At 39.7% G+C, this 19,867-nt stretch overlaps 1 long non-coding RNA gene across 2 annotated transcripts in view; it reads left to right on the top strand.

The window, feature by feature from the left end:
• The window catches only part of LOC120407352, a 102,282-nt gene extending 87,587 nt beyond the window's left edge, over positions 1–14,695 (top strand). For both annotated transcript variants that reach the window (XR_005599899.1, XR_005599903.1), the window contains one exon: positions 14,119–14,695. This is a non-coding gene — a long non-coding RNA (uncharacterized LOC120407352). The remainder of the gene's footprint in view (positions 1–14,118) is intronic.
• The last annotated feature ends 5,172 nt before the right edge of the window (positions 14,696–19,867 follow it).

Genomic DNA, 19,867 nt, shown 5'->3' on the forward strand with positions numbered 1-19,867 from the left:
TAGGACAGGAGATAGGAAGAACATTTTCTGGGTACTTTCATGAGCACTGGTATTTTACTAGGAAAGGGAGACTGGCATGTGCACATCTGAAATACAAGGGCTGTGTAAACTTTCTCTTTTGTGATTGTGCCTCGAAACAGAAGAAATGTTACATTTTTAACAGGAGCACTCGATTCCAAACCTGCTGTGTTTTTCTCCCCAAGAGCTTCAACAGCCCTCCAAAGGGTTGAAGTATTAGTGGAAACTAGCAGCCTTATTGCCACAATCAACCTCTGCTTGATTAAAAATAAAAGTGCTTTGCCTACAAAGTCAATTTAAATAAATATTGTATAAACAGAATGGCTGGGCAGTATTTCAACTGGTCTCTAATTTCACACTGTTTCACACTGTTTATTCTCATTGGGCCCAAACCTATATCCATCTCTCTTTTTCTCAATTAAAGGAGGCACACAGATATAAATGGACAAAAGATATAATAAATGAAGAAATGTCCCTACTATTATAGATGATAGTAGAGTATATACATTAGTAAAGCTGAGTTTGTGTTTCTGTTCTAAATACTTCTGTCTTCAGCATTTAACTTCTTAAACTATTTCTAATCACATCACAGCGGTGTGCCAGCCAGATGCCTCGGGTGTTTTTTATTTTGGGGGAGCTGAAGTTTGGAAAAGCTTTTGAAAAGGTTCTGCCTTTTTCATTTAACAAAGCACATAATGTAATTTGGATGCAATTTCAAACACTACATAAAATTGGGTGCAAAGTGCAAAACTATCACAAATACAATGTGGAAGTGAGTTAATTCTTAACATGAATTGCTTCTAGAGCCCTGTGTGGGACTATTTTTTAAATCCTGCTCCCATCCTGCCCCACTGTACCCACTCCCACGTTTATCCTGTTTATCCTGCTCCCATCCACAAAAACCTTAGATCCTGCAAGAGAGACAGATTTCCCCATGCTATTAAAAAAACCAAAACAGTTGGTTAATATATTATATAAATGGAAATCATTCATCAGTTTACCATGTAAAAATTGTGAGAGATTTAGTGTTATCCTGCAAATCACCGCTGTCTGTAATTTTGCCCAATGCCAGCTGCAATAAAATATATTTTACCCGCTCCTGCTATTTTGGGAGCGGATCCTGTGGAACTGCGGAATCCGAGTCCTGCTTCAGGGTTCTAGCTGTTTCCTTTTTATTTGGAAGTACTGCCTTTTGAAATGGCTACAAGATATAAATGGCAAAAAAGAATTAGTAGACTGAGCATTTATAGCTATTCCTGCTTGGAACTTTTTGTGAAACAATTCCCCATCCACTCTCATAGGACTTGTCGTTGTCACATACTGATGTCTATTCAAAGGCAAAGAATAGATATTATATAATGTCAAGGAAACACACTGAAAACTTAATGTGGGCCTTGAGACCATTTTACAAGTCCAATTATGATGAGAAAATGATATCAATCCGCATCCCAGATGACAATTTTACGATGTCAAGAAGATGCCCCAATGATTTTAATGTAAATCCATAGAGACTGCATTATAATTTTTACATTGAGAAAACATTTTTATTGTAAAGCTGGAGAGTCGTGTGGTGTCAAACTAATAGTAAAACAATGTCTTGAGTCTGTCTTCTGCTAAGAAAGGAAATATAATCCCCATTGGACTCAGTTACAACTAAGATTGATACATTAAGTACACCATTATCCACTATAAAATTCCCATTCCCAATCTTTTCAATTTAAAATTTCCCTTTTTATTTATTTCCCTGTTTAATAATAAAGCACTGTATTTTCACAGCACTATTTCTATAGCTTAATTTGACTGGTCCAAGGTCACACAGGATATCTATGGTAAAGCTTGGATTAGATCCCAGGTTGTCTGGACTTCAACCACAGGCAAAAGCAGGGTAAATAACTTTTTAAATTTCCTAAATATTCTTAAAATCTCTATTAATTTGCTTTGGCCATGTGTTCACTCCTTTTTTGTTTCTTTTCTGTAAACATTCAACAAACTTTACTAATATAAATGTTCACAGAAGGCAACTTTCAAAGTCATTCATGTATTCAAGTCATTCAAGTATTCTGGGAAACAAAACTTTTAAATTTACACTCAATTATATTATTCACTTGGAAGTGGGTTGCATGCATGGCCAGTTAGGGAACAGAATTATTAACATGTGCCTTAAATGAACAATCACTTTCTAGGAAAAACAAGTAAAATTTCAAAGATTTGTGATCAATCCATAGGCTAAAAAATATATTTCCTGAATTATTTGAAAAACAAATACATTTGAGGAAATTTAAATCATGTTGTGATAGCGACAAAAGCTAGATTAATCATATCAAGTATTTGTTTTGAATTATTTCCTTAATTCTACAGAAAAACATCATTTCTCTGCCACATTCCTCCCTTTTCCATTACATATTCTCTGCTTAACTGAGTTATCATCATTATCCCTAATCCAATATCTATTGCATATAATTTGTTAACAAAATGTTTTCAATCCTCATTTTCTTTACATTTTTTATTGGTCCTTAGAACTAATAATGTTATTCACATTTTTTTAAAAGCTCTTTTATAACATTCATTTTATGTGTCTTTTTTCCTATTACATGCAAAAACACTGCATTTTCAGAGACATGCTACCCTTGAAAAGAAGCAAATTTCTAGCATTTTCTTTTTCCTAATGAATAATTGACACAGCTCTCTCTTACATTAAATATAACTACAGCATTAGGTTAAATATACATATTTGATAGTTATAAAATATTATGGTTGGCAGATGATCTAACATTGTAATAGCATTGTGTGCACTTAATATGTAATTGTCTATCTAATGCTACATGCTTATGGCCCTGATTGAGGAAAGCACTTAAGTATGTGTCTAAGACCATCCTATTCATGACAGCATTCAAGCACATACTTAAGCGTATTTAAGACCCATTGACTTTAGTGAGACTAATGCACATATTTAATATTAAGCACTTGCTTAAGCATTTTACTTAATAAGTATGCTTCCCTGAATCAGATCCTTATTATAGATGGAGCTGGCAATGCTGCTTATATTTAAGGTGCCTAACATTTTCCATTATAAGGCCATGTTTTCAATTGCTTATAACATTGCCAAAAGGTAACTGACGAGTCTGAAAATATCCATGACAGGTGCCTGCCTGAAGCTGAATTTTTTGGAAAAGTTTGCCAAAAAGCTGTTCATTTTTTCCCAAGAACACACTTAGGGGAAAATATGTTAAAATAATGTTAAAATTCTTACATCTATGCCATTGAGAAGATTTAACACACCCATGCTTTGGAGCAGGGACTTGAAATTTGGCAGAAGGGGTCACCATCAGGTCAGAGACCTGCCTTTTACCGTCCCAGTGCAAATCCACCCACATTTGGCCAAGTTATTAGTGTCTGGAACCGTGGCACTGGAACATTTTTAATAGTGGGGGTGCTGAAAGTCAGCCCCTTTACCCCTGTTTACCGCCCCACCACCAGAGCTGAGGCTGGGAGCAAACCCCTTGGCGCATGGGGCTGGACGCTGGGTGCCCAGGGGTGCTGCTGCACACCCCGCACCCCTAGTTCCCGCGCCTATGGTCTGCAATTACCATTTTCGCATGCTCAGTAGAGGCTTAGAATTTGGCTACAAAATTCTCTTACAAGTTTGTCTATATTGAGCAAAGTTGAGCCAAACTTTCCCTGTAATTGCTTTTCTTGCTGCTTTGGGCCACTGTGGTGCTTGGCACCAGACTGAGAGCAGGTAGACTGATTCCCCTGTACAATTAATGCTTTTCCTGCTTTCACCCAGAAAGCAGCCTGTCTTGAATGATGAGGAGTGAGGAACAGAGGGGGAACAGGTGCAGGCTGTGGCAGGAAAAGCAGGCAGATCAGCAAGATCCTGGGATCATTGGGGGAGTGGGAAAGGCTGGGGTGATAGAATCAGAAGAAACAGGAGCAGAACCACAGTGTCTAAGGAGAAATTAGTTTTGTGCAAAAAATTTCAACCAGCTGTGCTCAACATAGCCAAATTTCTGTTTATGCTGCGCAGCACTAAAGTATCATACTGATTCACAAATATTTATAAATTTATCTTTGCAACACCTCATGAGGTATGACAGTATTATCCCCATTTTACTGAAGAGGAGCTGAGGCATATACTATTGAGGACATTATTATGAGTCAACTAAATATGGGTGCTCAACTTCAGATCTGTAGGGACAATTTTTCAGAGTCCCTAGCATTTTTTTATCAACGTGTATGCTCAAAGCACAGCTCCAATTGACTTCAGTTCCAGTTGTGAGTGCTCAGAACTTCTTCAAATCAGACCGGAGGTGTTTCAGGGTGCACACTCAAAATGAAACAAACATAATTAAATGACCACCTGTGAAAAGTTTGATTTAAGTGACATCCCCAGCATCACACAGGAACTCTGTGCAGACGTATGGATAGACTCCAGTTCTGCATGGTGGCACTCAACTGATAGGGACAGTGTGCTGGGAGAGAAGCTGAGCCCTGATTAGGGGGTGGGGCTTCTCTGACTAGGGGTCCTATAAAGGTAGCCAGCCAGTCAGGCTGTGGCATAGACAGCTGCAGTGGCACAGGAGCCAGCAAACAGAGCTGTAAACAGGGGAGTTTGAGGGAAGACTAAGAGGCAGGCAGAGGAACAGACAGACTACTGAAGGGAGTGTGCGGTGTTCTAGCAGTGTCTTGGTCCTTGTTGGGAGTTTGGTTTGGTTTGGTTTGTGTTTCCCAGATTTACAGGATTTAGGTGGGAAGCCTATGACAGACACAGAGGCAGCAGTGGTAGTGACCCAAGCAGTGGAACACACAATGAAGATGACTGGATGTGGAAACTGCAGCATGTACATGATCCTGGAGGAGGTACCTGATAAAAGTTTTATCTGCATGAAGTGCCGCCTATAGAGCTGATGGAAGAAAAGATCCGAGGATTAGAGATGCAGGTGGAAACTCTGGTTGAGTTTAGAAGGGGGTTTGAGCAGATGATGGAGCAAAGACATGAGGAGTCTGAATGAAAAAGCTCAGACTTGCAGATGGAAGCAGGACCAAAGAACTCTGAGGGGAGACTGCTGGGTGAGGAAAGTGGATGGTGGAAGCATCTGACTAAGAGAACCAGGCAAAGGAAAAGACAGGCTAGTGAAGGAGAAACAGAGCTCGGGAACAGGTTTGCAGAGTTGGAAAATGAAGAAGAGGCCAGGGTGTTGGGTGGAAGGAGAAGCAAAGAGAAAGAGAAGAGAGAGAAGTCCTACAAGAAGAGAGGGAAGGAGAGATTGAAGATACAACCACCAGCCCCCAAGAGACCAAGGGAAGTGAATAGTGAATAGGAGGACTTGCAGCCAGAGGGAACAGGGGATAGACCATAAAATTGCACCATCCAACCAAAAGGGGTCTAAAGGGATTAGGGAAGAGGAAGAATGAGAGAATAGAAAGGCAGAGAAGAAGAGCTGATCCAGAGAACAGAAGGGTGTGCTGTCTGCTGGGTGCTGATGTGGGGATGGTGGACTAGCAGGGGACCCTGCTGCCCAAGTGGAGTTTAAAAGCAGGGGGCTGGCAGGGCTGGTGAGTGGGGGGGTGGGGCTGGGGCTGATTGCTGGGTGGGCCAGGTGAGGCCACGCCCCAACCAAGCCTGGCCAAGGGCCCATAAAAAAGGCAGGGGCCAGAGTCCAGAGGAGGCTCTCTGGAGATAGAGAGAGGAGAGATGGGCTGCTAGAGACCAGATACCTGAGTGAAGCAGGGCTGGGGGCTGGGACAGGAGGGGGGGAGCTCTGCTGGGAAGCTGCCAGGCTGCAGCCTAGCGTAGGTTGCAGGGGCAGGCAGGCTGCAGGGCAGAGGAGGGCCCAGCCAAACCCCAAAGAGCAGGTCCAGCCCTGCCCTCCTCTGCTGATGATAGTGATGAGATGCCTGAGAGTGCCAGGCAGAGTGTGGGAATAATGAGGACTGGTGGGGAAGGCAGGGGAGGGGGGAGGAGGAGGGGGAGAGAGGGGAGGAGAGAGGGAGAGAGGGGGAGAAAGAGGGGGGGGGGCAGGGGAGGAGCACACCCAGGGGGGGGGGGGGACACGACCAGGCCAGAAGACAGGTGCAGGTGGATCACCAGAGGGTCAGCCCGGAGACACAGCTAGAACAGAGGGTCCCCACCAGGAGGCAGAGGGGAGGGGAGAGTCGGCGGAGCAGGAACCTGATGAGAGAAGGTCCTTCATGGGGAAAGAAATGAATGAGAATCCTGTCCTTCATGGGGATGAATGAATGATGATGCTATTCTTGGGGAAATATATGAAGATACTAGGGAGGCTGGGGGAAGCTCGGAAAATCTTGAGGCTCAGGTCTAAGAGAAGGGCAACAAAGGTGTGACAAGATTATGATGATCAACAGATGGCTCAGGCAGTGGTGCTATAAGGAGGGCTTTGGGATGTATGGCCACTGGGAGGCATTCATGGACAGAGGACTGTTCTCTCAGGATGGACTTCACCTGAGTAGGGAGGAAAATAGACTTCTAGGATGGAGCTGGCACAACTGATTAAGAGAGCTTTAAACTAGGAATTGGGGGGAGATGGTTGGGATATGTCCAGGTAATCTCCACGCCGGATTTTAACATTGAGAGGGAAGAAAACAAAGTAAGAAAGGATACAGCCGTGGGTAGGAAAATGGACATAAGGAGGAAGGGTAGTGTAGATACCATTCTAATAGGTGATACTGGCAGTAGAATGTCTGGGCCTAATTGGGTAAAAAATGTGAGCAAAGCCAAACAGTAATAATTAAGATGTTTGTACACCAATGCAAGGAGCCTAGGGAACAAAATGGAGGAACTAGAGTTACTGGTAAAGGAAGTAGTCATGACTGGAGTACAGGTATTGAGGGGTATATGCTATTTAGGAAAGACAGAAATAAAGGCAAAGGTGGTGGAGTAGCATTGTATATCAATGATGAGGGAGACTGTAAAGAAATAAGAAGGGATGGAATGGATAAGACAGAGTCTGTCTGGGCAAAAATCACATTGGGAAGAAAGCTACTAGAGCTTCCCCTGAGATAGTGCTTGGGGTGTGCTATAGACCGCCGGGATCTGATTTGGATATGGATAGAGACCTTTAATGTTTTTAATGAAGTAAATACTAATGGAAATTGTGTGATCATGGGAGACTTTAACTTCCCAGATATAAACTGGAAGACAAGTGCTAGTAAGAGTAATAGGGCTCAGATTTTCCTAGATTTGATAGCTCATGGATTTCTTCACCAAATAGTTGCTGAACCAACAACAGAAGATGCCATTTTAGGGTGAGTGGTAAGGACCTCATAGAAGAAATGGTTGTAGGGGACAACCTTGCTTCGAGCGATTATGAGCTAATTCAGTTTAAACTAAATGGAAGGATAAACAAAAATAGATCTATGACTAGGGTTTTTTATTTCAAAAGGGCTAACTTTAAAAAAATTAAGGAAATTAGTTAGGGAAGTGGATTGGACTGAAGAACTTGGGGATCTAAAGGTGGAGGAAGCCTGGAATTACTTCAAGTCAAAGTTGCAGAAACTATCAGAAGCCTGCATCCCAAGAAAGGGGGAAAAATCATAGGCAGGAGTTGTAGACCAAGCTGTATGAGCAAGCATCTCAGAGAGGGGATTAAGAAAAAGCAGAAAGCCTACAAGGAGTGGAAGATGGGAGTGATCACCAAGGAAAGCTACCATATTGAGGTCAGAACATGTAGGGATAACGTGAGAAAGGCCAAAAGCCATGTAGAGTTGGACCTTGCAAAGGGAATTAAAACTAATACTAAAAGGTTCTATAGCCATATAAATAAGAAGAAAACAAAGAAAGAAGAAGTGGGACTACTAAACACAGAGAATGGAGTGGAGGTTAAGTATAATCTAGGCATGACCCAATATCTAAACAAATACTTTGCCTCAGTCTTTAATGAGGCTAATGAGGAGTTTAGGGATAATGGTAAGATGACAAATGGGAATGAGGATATGGAGGTAGATATTACCACATCCGAGGTAGAAGCCAAACTCGAACATCTTAATGGGACTAAATCAGGGGGCCCAGATAATCTTCATCCCAGAATATTAAAGGAACTGGCATATGAAATTGCAAGCCCATTAGCAAGAATTTTTAATTAATCTGTAAACTCAGGGGTTGTACCGTATGACTGGAGAATTGCTAACATAGTTTCTATCTTTAAGAAAGGGGAAAAAAGTAATCCGGGCAACTACAGGCCTGTTAGTTTGACATCTGTAGTATGCAAGCTCTTGGAAAAAATTTTGAAAGAGAAAGTAGTCCAGGACATTGAGGTCAATGGTAATTGGGACAAAATACAACATGGTTTTACAAAAGATAGATCATGCCATACCAATCTGATCTCTTTTTTTGAGAAGGTAACAGATTTGTTAGACAAAGGAAACACAGTGGACCTAATTTATCTCAATTTCAGTAAGGCATTTGATACAGTTCCACATGGGGAATTATTAGCTAAATTGGAAAAGATGGGGATTGATATGAAAATTGAAAGGTGGATAAGGAACTGGTTAAAGGGGAGACTACAACGGGTTGTATTGAAAGGTGAACTGTCAGGCTGGAGGGAGGTTACTAGTGGAGTTCCTCAGGGATCAGTTTGGGGACCAATCTTATTTAATCTTTTTATTACTGACCTTGGCACAGAAAGTGGGAATGTGCTAATAAGTTTGCGGATGACATGAAGCTGGGAGGTATTGCCAATACAGAGAAGGACGAGATATCATACAGGAAAATCTGGATGACCTTGTAAACTGGAGTAATAGTAACAGGATGAAATTTAATAGTGAAAAGTGCAAGGTCATGCATTTAGGGATTAATAACAAGAATTATTGTTATAAGCTGGGGATGCATCAGTTGGAAGTAACAGAGGAGGAGAAGGACCTCAGAGTATTGGTTGATCACAGGATGACTATGAGCCACCAATGTGATATGGCCGTGAGAAAAGCGAATGTGATCTTGGGATGCATCAGGCGAGGTATTTCCAGAAAAGATAAGGAAGTGTTAGTACCGTTATAAAAGGCACTGGTGAAACCTCATCTGGAATACTATGTGCAGTTCTGGTCTCTCATGTTTAAGAAGAATGAATTCAAACTGGAACAGGCATAGAGAAGGGCTACTAGGATGACCCGAGGAATGGAAAACCTGTTTTATGAAAGGAGACTCAAAGATCTTGGGTTGTTTAGCCTAACCAAAAGAAGGCTGAGGAGAGATATGATTTCCCTCTATAAATATATCAGAGGAATAAATACCAGGGAGGGAGAGGAATTATTTAAGCTCAGTATCAATGTGGACACAAGAACAAATGGATAAAAACTGACCATCAGGAAGTTTAGACTTGAAATTAGACAAAGGCTTCTAACCATCAGAGGAGTGAAGTTCTGGAACAGCCTTCCAAAGGGAGTAGTGGCCGCAAAAGACATATCTGGCTTCAAGACTAAGCTTGATAAATTTATGGAGAGGATGGTATAATGGGATAGCCTAATTTTGGCAATTAATCAGTCTTTGACTATTAGTGGTAAATATGCCAAATGGCTTGTGATGGGATGCTAGATGGGGTGGGGTCTGAATTATTACAGAGAATTCTTTCCTGGGTGTCTGCCTGGTGAGTCTTGCCCACATGCTCAGGGTTTAGCTGATTGCCATATTTGGGCTCGGGAAGGAATTTTCCTCCAGGGTAGATTGGCAGAGGCCCCAGGGTGGGGGGGTTCGCCTTCCTCTGCAGTGTGGGGCATGGGTCATTTGTTGGAAGATTCTCTGCATCTTGAAGTCTTTAAACCATGATTTGAGGACTTCAATGGCTCAGACACAGGTTTGATACAGGAGAGGGTGGGTGAGATTCTGTGGCCTGCCTTGTGCAGCAGGTCAGACTAGATGTTCATAATGGTCTCTTCTGACGTTAAAGTCTATGATTCTATGAAAAGACCAATCTTCTTGAACAGAAAACACAGGGGTTAAAACACCAACTCTATCAGCATTGTTCACACCACTGGAGACACACTAGTGGTAGCAACTGTGGGGATTTAGTTTGTTAAAATGGTCCCATGTGTACCTAATATATGTCTCAGAATTTCAGGTTATAGTAATTCGTTTTTGTTTGTTTTCCACTTTCAGCGGCTTTCATATTAAATCTGTTCAGTTTTCATGTCAAAATGATATTTTTCTAACTGGCAGCAATGTAGGCACATCATACTTGATAATTAGGGTAGAGGGTTGTCTTCAAACACACAATAATCACTAATAAGAAAAGCTTCTGAAATCAGAACTTAGCCATTTTGCTGATGTTGCATGAGGCAGGAAAGAACAAAACATGCTCTTTTGTAGCCTCTGCCCTGCTGACATGAGTAAAAACTTGATTTTGTCAATCATCTAGGAAGTTGTGACTCAGAAGACACATATAGGGGGCAGATTTATGCAGTAACAAGGTGCCTTTTTATAATCATTTGTCTGCCTGTAGCCACATTTTAAGAAGATCTATAAGGAAATCATGCACTGGTTAGAAACACTTTTTGTGTTTAGTGTGAGGAAAGACTGAGGAAGGGGTAAAGAAGATTTGTGAAAAGACAAAATACACTGAGATTCTGTTCTGTCATGTAACTTTTCCAGAGACTCTTTAGCAGATTTGTAATTTACACTTTACTGGAGCAGAGAGAGACCAATAGACCTCTTATGAGATTTTGAGGAAGGCAAAAATGTTCAATCTTACACAATTAGATGCCAACAGACCAAGAGACTGGCGGAGTGCTTTTGAAATTCTTTCATTTTGATTCAGATTTGACTTCCTTTTGCACATCCTAAACAACTGATGGCTGAATGTATAGTAGTATTCACTTGGTAAAGGCAAGTTGGCCCCTTTTAGGACTGGGCATTTGACCTGTCCAAAAATAATTGGTCAACTGACCTCTCAAATAATGTAACAAATGGTTCAATATTTTAAAGCAACAATTTAATAGAATAGTAACAACAAAAAAGTAAGATTTTATGGTCTCCAGTAGGCTTAGCCTTAGATAGACACTTATACCTAATGACAATAAACAAGTTACTTAACTGAGTTATTTTAACTAAAAAAAGTGAAACGTAATGAAGTTATAAAAATGGAATAATTTCCACCTTTTTAGCAGTATTAAGTTAGCATTCAAATATGAACATTATTCAAGTCTGAACAGTTACAAAAGAAAAGAAAAATAAAATTGAACACAAATAAAATAAACATAGCAACAATAAAATAAAAAAAGCCATTTGTAAATACTCTTATGCTAAGTAGGCAACAGGCCAACTTTTCATGCAGCTTATTGGCTGTGCATCTTTTCTTTCTGTGTTAGGTTTAATGACTGTGAACGCTCCTCCACTCCCTTCTGAGTTAATTTCTGTATGTTTGTCTAGTCAGTTTAGATTGTAAACTCTTTGGGGCAGGAACCATGTCTTAATTTGCTTACTGAGCTTTCTAAACCACCATGTATACTGAAGGAATATACACAAAAATATATACACGGATATATACAAAAATATATATACAATGTTTTTTCTAGAAAATTCCAGGCAATCAAGATGCTCAGCTATCAATTAGTTCTCCTTCTCCCCTCTCTCCCTCACCAGGTAGCATTAGAATGAAGTAAAATGAGTGATAAAGACCTTTAAGTGGGTTTACTAACAGATGACACCATGATGAAATAAAAAAGGTAGGCCACTGCCTACATCAGGGCATTCTTTCTGGACTATTTGATATTTGACCATGATCAAAAATAGGTGGTCAGTTGACCAATCAATTGACATTTGACCAGTCAATTGATCAGTGTACCAAGCACAGCTCCTTCACACACTTACTCTGTCTACCACATGCCTCCTCATGCTTTTTCAACAAGCCACTGATGAAGTAATCATAATATACTGTTCTGGTTAAATCTGTACAAAATAAATTGCCTGTCTTTCTTAGTCTTCTCTGCGACTCATGGCAAGTACAGCAAAATAACAGATTGTTGAGAGCTATGCTTTTTGTGACAGATAAAATTGCAGAAAATATTGTACCTTTGCAATTTTGCTAGAGGACCCTGTATAGCGGTAATACAGATGTCCATCCACTGCCTCCCAGAGTAACCCAGTGGTAGAATACAATTTTAATAATAACAGGGTTGCTATGACTCACAAATATAGTAACATTTTAAAAGGTACTTTTTTACCTTTATATAGGCTAAAATAATATGTTTTTATTTATTAGACTTTCTTGCTCAAAACTTCACTATGTTTCTAAATAATAAGGTATCTAAAAACTATCATTAACCAAATGGCAATGTGCCCCAATACTCGGACAAATTCTAGCACATGCCTGCACACACACACACACACACACACAAAAGTGTCTCTAGCCTTTCCCAGAAGAATGTTGCTTGCTAAAGGCATTTTTTTTAAAAAACAACAACTCTTTTTACTCATTTGAGGAGCCTCTGGGAAGTTAATGGCCTACTTTTGTGAGTAAGGCAAATGGGATTTGGCTATAACTAGAGTATGCTGTCTGAGGAAGGAGCATTTCAAAACCACAGGCCCTCTGCAGAATATACCTTACCTCTCATTCTCTTGAGATTACATCATGCAACAGTTAGCAGTTCCAGCCCTGTCAATCTCTATTGTGTCAGTAGGACATAAGGCAGCAGACGGTCATTCAGGTAGATTGGTCCTGTGTAATTTGTGGCTGTCTGTAAGCTTTAACAGAAATGTGCTTTACATTACAAATTTTATTTTATTTTATTTTTTAGGGAAAAAAACAGGATATTGTGGTTACTGTTCAGAAGAGACTTTATTTCTGTGATAAATATTAACCAGAGTTATGTCATGTAAAATCAAATATTAAAGAAGTTTAAAAACTAATTTATAACTTCTTCATATGAAATATAAATAGTTCAAACTAAGCTACATTTGACTGCACTGTGATACACATTTTAAAACTTTGAGCCTAAAGTATATTCAGATTCAAATTAACTAAATCCTTGCAGTAAGTCTTTGATATTTTGCCCTAAGAAGATAAATAACTATGAAGGGGGTCTTGTTCTACCCTAGTCAGCAGTTGCTGGAAACAGATATTTTTCAACTCTGTTTTGATAAGGGCTGCTCCAAATGGTTCATATTAAAAATCAAAACTGCTATGAACTCAGTTTATTTGTATGAGCCCAATTTAATTTGTTCACTGAAAGGACTGGCTGAAAGATGGCTATTATATTTTAACAAGATAGCATTAGAGGCAGAACTGGTGCCACACAGTCACATGCACAGAAGAGAGAATCTATTATTTTTCTGCTTGCATTAAAATTACTTCCACTGACTTTTATGGGACCCCTCACAAGAAAGACTCCTCATGTGAGTGAGGGTTTCAGGATTGGACCTTTATCTTTTACAGTAAAAAAAGAGGTTGTTGAGAACACAATTTACACCTTGTAGTCTGCTGTTGCTGTTATCCCACTGGTTCAGATGGATATTGATTATATACTGTAGGTTATCAGAATGAGGTAGTTGCTTTGCAAAAATGACATTTCTGTTTGCTTCTTTCTTTTGCTCTAGAAATCTTATTCCTGTTTAGATGATGTTCAGCATCAATTAACTAGAGAAACATTTTAATCCATTAAAGTCTATTCTTCTTTTCCAAAGGAGCTGTTGTACAAAACATGAATATAGCTAGATATTTGTCCATTTATTCTTTTTAAAATACAGTTTACCAGAAGACAAACTCTTCAGAACCAAAATAATGTAACATGCTGTTTCACCTTATACAGATTTATGCAGCTCTTTTCAAACATAAGTTGCGTAAATTCAGTTGAGTAATGAAAAATCTGCCCTGTAAACAACTTTTTATGAAAAATGTCTGCAAGACTTCCCGCTGCTTCTGTAGAAGATCTATAAAAGTTACCTTTGATGTTTAATATATGTGGCAGGTCAAGATTAACAGATTTCATTTCATTTTCTGATAATGGCTTGTATTGTTCTATACATTCAAAGAAAATTTGGTAATGTCTCATACCAAATGAAAACAAGGACTTTACTCTTGAACTGGATATTTAAAGTATAGGTAGCCAGGTTCAAGTATACAGTCATGCTAAACGAAGCTGTCATCATTGCAGGAACACCTTCGTGTGCCAGAGAACAAGATTTCACCATGAATTACATACCACCTCATGTATACCCTGAGGATAACTGAGATCACTTGAGAGGCTGTACATGAAGAGCCACAATCAGCCACACTGATAGTGAAGATATGGAGCTGCAAATTGCACCTCCCTGCACCAGCAAACTCCACTGTGACTAACTGGCTCCAGGATTTGATCCACACAACGTGTCAGTAAACAGGAAAATGCAATAATTACCAGGACTTCAGGGGAGTGGTGCACCCATGTTTGTTAGCAGAGGCAGCTGCTTCTCTCTCAGACACATACTATGCCAAATTTGCTGCCAACAGGGACCCAGGCTGTCCATCAGCAGGGGAACATTCTCCTGGAAAACAACAGCAATGGCACAAGCTACCCACATTCCTCACTCTGCCAATGGTCAGCTTCCAAAATATTTGTGGCTGGCCTAGGAAAGGGGTCATCATGGCAAAGACCCTCAGGAGACTGGCTGATTCAGCAAATTTTCTGCAGAGAGCTCCTCTGGAGCTCCAGCCACAACCTAAAGAAGAACCAGCTCAGAAGAAACCCAGTGGAGGACAACTGTAGTTCTATTCCTCTCCTGGGACTTATTTCCCCTGCATTGCAGTTGCTTTATTGGTGCTGGGTGTGCAGATTTCAACCTGTGCACCAACGAGGACGAATAAAATACACTATGTGCATGTTCTGCTTTTTATTGCTGTTAACTTGTAGATCTGAGATCAGAAAAGGCTTCATATTATTTATTTGAATTGTGCTAGCACCCACAGCCCAGTCGAGACCAGGGATCCATTGTATTAGCCACTGTACAAGCACAAAGGAAGACATGGTCCATACCCTGAAGAGCTTATTGTTTTTGCCATACACTAAGATCTCCCATACACTAAGATCATTTTAAACTCCCCATATTATTTATGTTATTTTACTCATTTATCTATAAATGAACCCTAATAATGTGGTCGGAGATGTAGAGAACACAGAAAGGGACATGAAAGAAAATCGAACTCCCTTTTAAGGGTAAAAAGAGAAAAAATGTATACAAGAAACAATTGCCTTTCTTGCAGAAAATTTTTCTGAAGTGACATTGTCTATTTCAAATGTTGAGTGTCCAACTTGAGACACTTTAAAGGGGCAGGATTTTTTGGAGCCAAATGCTCAGCACTCTCTGAAGATCAATTCTGAATCTCAAAAACTCAGGAACCCAAAATCACTGTCACTTCTGAAAATTGTGGCATCACAGTTGCCATAGAAATGAATATGTCATAAATTTATCATTATAACTTCGCTATGTAAGAGGGTTACATACTAAAAACCCAAGCCACATAAACCAGAATTGTGTGGGAAACAGTTTTCCCATTTCATGAATCAGGATGAAAAGTTGAAATCTGAAAATTTTCATAAACTGAAAATCTGAAAAACATTTTGGTTCAGGTCAGTTGAAAGCTTTCATTTTGATAATTTTGGAAATATTTAGTTCCAATTTCAATTTTGTTTATTTGTATTTTTTTTACTATAATTTGTTTAGATTTCTACATGAAAATTAATTTCAAACTGGAAAATGAAAATTTTTCCATGTAGAAAATGTCAAATTTGAAACATTGCAACAATCTGGAATCTTTTTTTCCTCAAAAAATTTCAAGTCAACCAATTAATCTAAACTGACCTTTTCCAGTAAAAATTGTTCTTTTTGATGAATCAGCATTTTTGACAAAAAAATCATCAAAAAATTCACAAACAACTCTAATTCTAACCTAATTCCATAGAAAAATAATAAACAAAGAAATAAAAAGTACCAAAACCCAGTAAAAAAATTAAGGAATTCCTCTTCAAAGCTCATTTTAGAAATATATATATATATATATTTTCACTGGTTTCTTACACACTGTGAGTCAAACCCAATTACCTCAATGGGAGTTTCCCTGAAAAAGGAAAAAATAAACATTGATTATAAATGTGGGAAGGAGCTTCCATCCTTTGGAAATTACATTAAAAAGATGCAAAACCATTGACTTCAGGGCAGAACTGATCACCAGCCTGACTCATGACGAATTTTGCTTCTGTGAAAGTTTTACACGTTCCTCTGAAGAATCTAAGGCCTCGCCTATACACTACAGAGTCAGGTTGACATTAGGCAGCTTATGTCAAACTGAGGGGTTGGCTACACTGGAGAGTTACAGCGCTGGTGGTGGGTTTACAGCGCTGCAACTTACACACCGTCCACACTTGCAAGGCACATACAGCGCTGCATCTCCCTGGCTGCAGCGCTGGCTGTACTCCTGCTCTGCCTTGGGTATAACTATTGCAGCGCTGGTGATGCAGCGCTGCTCTGCCAGTGTGGCCACCAAAAGCGCTGTAATTGGCCTCCAGCAGAATTTTCCCATAATGCTTTTAACTAAAGAACTCTTTGTTTTGTTATGATGCCTCTCTTTGTTTTGTTGTGAACTCGGGGCTCCTGGAGCTGCTTATCTAAAAAACAAACACAGCTCCTGTTTGCTGTGAATGAGGCAGGCAGGGGGATGAATGTCTACAGCTAGTGTTTGCTTTAGGAGAGAAACAGCACGGTGGGGAGAGGGAAGAGGGGGAAGGGAGTCAGTGGGAGCAACTGCTTATCTGGTCTGCAGGCTGTTTGCATTTAAGAGTGAATGAGGCATTGGGGAAATGGTCAGAATTTGCAAGGCAGGGAGCTGACACAGTGTCGGCTCCAAAAATCCACTCTCTCTGTCTCTCTCTCTCCCCCACGCTCCCTGTCACACTCCACCCCACCCCCCTCTTTTGAAAAGCACGTTGCAGCCACTTGAACGCTGGGATAGCTGTCCATAATGCACCACTCCCAACACCGCTGCAAATGTGGCCACACTGCAGCGCTGGTAGCTGTCAGTGTGGCCACACTCCAGCGCTTTCCCTACACAGCTGTACGAAGACTGCTGTAACTCCCAGCGCTGCACATCTGCAAGTGTAGCCAAGCCCTCACTCTGCAAGTAACTACACTACAGTGGTGATTCCACCGATGTAAGTCACCCACTCCATTGACTTAACTCCTCCTCCATGAGTGGCATAGCGCTTAGGGCAATGTAGTTAGGACAACCTGCTGGCCTCGTCGGTGGGTCTCCGGGGTGTCAGTACCCCACATTATCAGTTACATAGGTGGAAGTGCACCTGGTGAGGAAATGCACTGCTGACAGAAAGACCTAGTATGGACATGAAAAACTGCAATTACAATTGTGGTGGTTGTATTTCGACCTAACTTAGGTCGACTTAATTTTGTAGTTGAGACAAGGGCAAAGATAGGTCACTGGCAGAGAGGTGTTTGGGCTAAATGGATCATCAAAGCGTTCTGTTTTTTTGCTATGGCAATTCCTAGAGTCCTAACAGGAACAGAAATAGTTTTCCATATTTTATGTCAGGACAATAGTGAATTCTGCTATTGTTATTACTTGATATGTAGATGGATAGTCATGTGATTAATGGCTTCCTTGGCCTCACTTTGAAATGAATGAGGAGAAAAGTCTTGCAGAGGGAAGAGGGAAAATTTAGTAATTTGCTGTTTTGGAAGGATTGTGCAACAAAGTTTCCAAACTGAGCTGTTAAGCTACCAGTAGCACACATCAGCATAGAGAAATAGCACACAACAGCATGCCTGGCACATTGAAAGAGGCGAGAAAGAAGCAACTGTTCATTTATTTAAACTATGCAAAGCATCTCTAGCTTTTTAGATATTTATAGCCTTACAACAAATGTCAATGGAGTGATAATGGGAAAGAAAATGAAAACCCCATATACTAACTATATAGAATGGCCAATTCTTAAGGTGACTGCACTCCAAATTACAGATTTGCAGGCTTGGGGAAGACACTGAATGTCACCCCATGCTGCTCTAATTTATGACTAACTATAGACTAGATTTTTTTAAAACTGAGAACAGAAAGCATGGGGTGTTTTGAAATGCAAATCCTGATCTGGTATTTTTCTCCTGTACACACTATTTAATCTTTCAAAAATGTATGAATAAAACTACAAGTCATCACATTCCTGCTTAATTTCAAGACATCAGATTCCTTTCATTTAAAAAGCAACTCGATTGTTATTTGTTTATTGGCACACTACAAAGATGTATTATAACTGTTCACTGATTAGCATATATACATACATATATATTATATATATACATACATACATACTTATAAGTTTACTTCAAAACTATGGGTAGCTCTTTCCGTCTATGAAGTAAATTGCTATCCCTTTTTTGACTATACTCAGACTATAGAAAAGGACATACCGAATGACTACTTTTAGTGGAATATTTTCCTTGTTCGGTATTCCTGTTCTAACATTTTACTTAAAAACAGCTAGTTAGATTCAACTTGCTTGTGGGTAGCATAGTCTTATGATTATTATTGCTCAATTCCTTGCCAACTTTCAGCAAATGTACTCATACAGCAGAGATAATTATGTGTTATTTTCTCTTTTAATGAAAGATAAATAATTTGGCAGTCCTGCCTCATCTATTTTTCTATTTCAATACAATTCATTGTTTGAAGGTGGTGAGGGTTGGGGTGTTTTTTGTTTTTGTATGGGTTAGTGTGCAGAATGAAAGATTTCTTTAGATCAATTATACAGCTTTTACTGTAAGGTGCTGCTATTCATATTAGAGGCTTGTACCAGAGCATTAATGCTGACATTACATTATGTTCTGCTCATAAGGATGTTGCTCTTTGTTTATACTTATATAATTTGCTGTGGAGGCAGAACATTATCAAAAGAGGAAAAAAAGAGCAGAAGGTACATTTATGGTTCCCAAATAGAACAAAGAGCCCTGATCAGTCCTAATTTTCATTAGACTGTTTCTTCTTGTCAACAAGCCTCTCAGCTCTTGAGCCAAAGAGACCCGAGTCCTCCAATCAGCGACAGGTATAATTTGCAGAAATATTTTTTAAAAATAAGAGTTTTGCTAGATATAAATAACTGCACAAATCCCAGTTAAAATATTCTCATTATTTCAACACTGATGTAGAATGACTAAATCATTTAGCAAGTAATGTTTAGAGACAACGTAACAGGCATTCCTCACTTTTAGTTTGTTAATTGTTGGAAAGGAAATTAGCAGTTTGCCATAAAGTAATTCCACTCCTTTCACAGGCTCTTCAGTGACTGTGAATGATGCTGGAAGACATCAAATGCCGCCCAGAATGGACAGCCAGAAAAGAAGAGGATCAGTTTGACAGTTTGGGGTTATATGTTGCTGCAGGTTTTCAGCAGAAGAGGGACACTGCAGGATGGATGTAAGACAACAAAGGAGAGGGAGAACCTTGGTCACTTGAGAGGTCCTTTTTATTAGTCACATTTCCTCCACCACTGCAGAAAAGATCTATGCAAACAGTGAGACTGCCTGGAATGGATATCAACATTGCAAGAACTAAGATGTCACTGCTGGTACTTATAAAAAATATGATCCACTAGATCTTCAGCAAATGTCAGTCGGTGTAGTTTTGGCTTCAGTGTAGCTATACCGATTAACACCATCTGGAGACCTGTCCCTAGTCTATAATATGAGATGAGGGCTGGGTCTGATAAGTCATTAAAAGGAAAAACAAAATGTAAAAGTTAAAACCATTCTGAAAGAGATAGTGAAGTGGAACTTATACAGCAGAGAAGGGCCTGATTCCATTCTACAATCCTTTCTCATGTGAATATACATTCAGCGGGTTTACACAATACTTTTACATAAGCC

Source organism: Mauremys reevesii, linkage group 6 (assembly GCF_016161935.1).
Source record: "Mauremys reevesii isolate NIE-2019 linkage group 6, ASM1616193v1, whole genome shotgun sequence".
Classification (NCBI taxonomy): domain Eukaryota; kingdom Metazoa; phylum Chordata; order Testudines; family Geoemydidae; genus Mauremys; species Mauremys reevesii.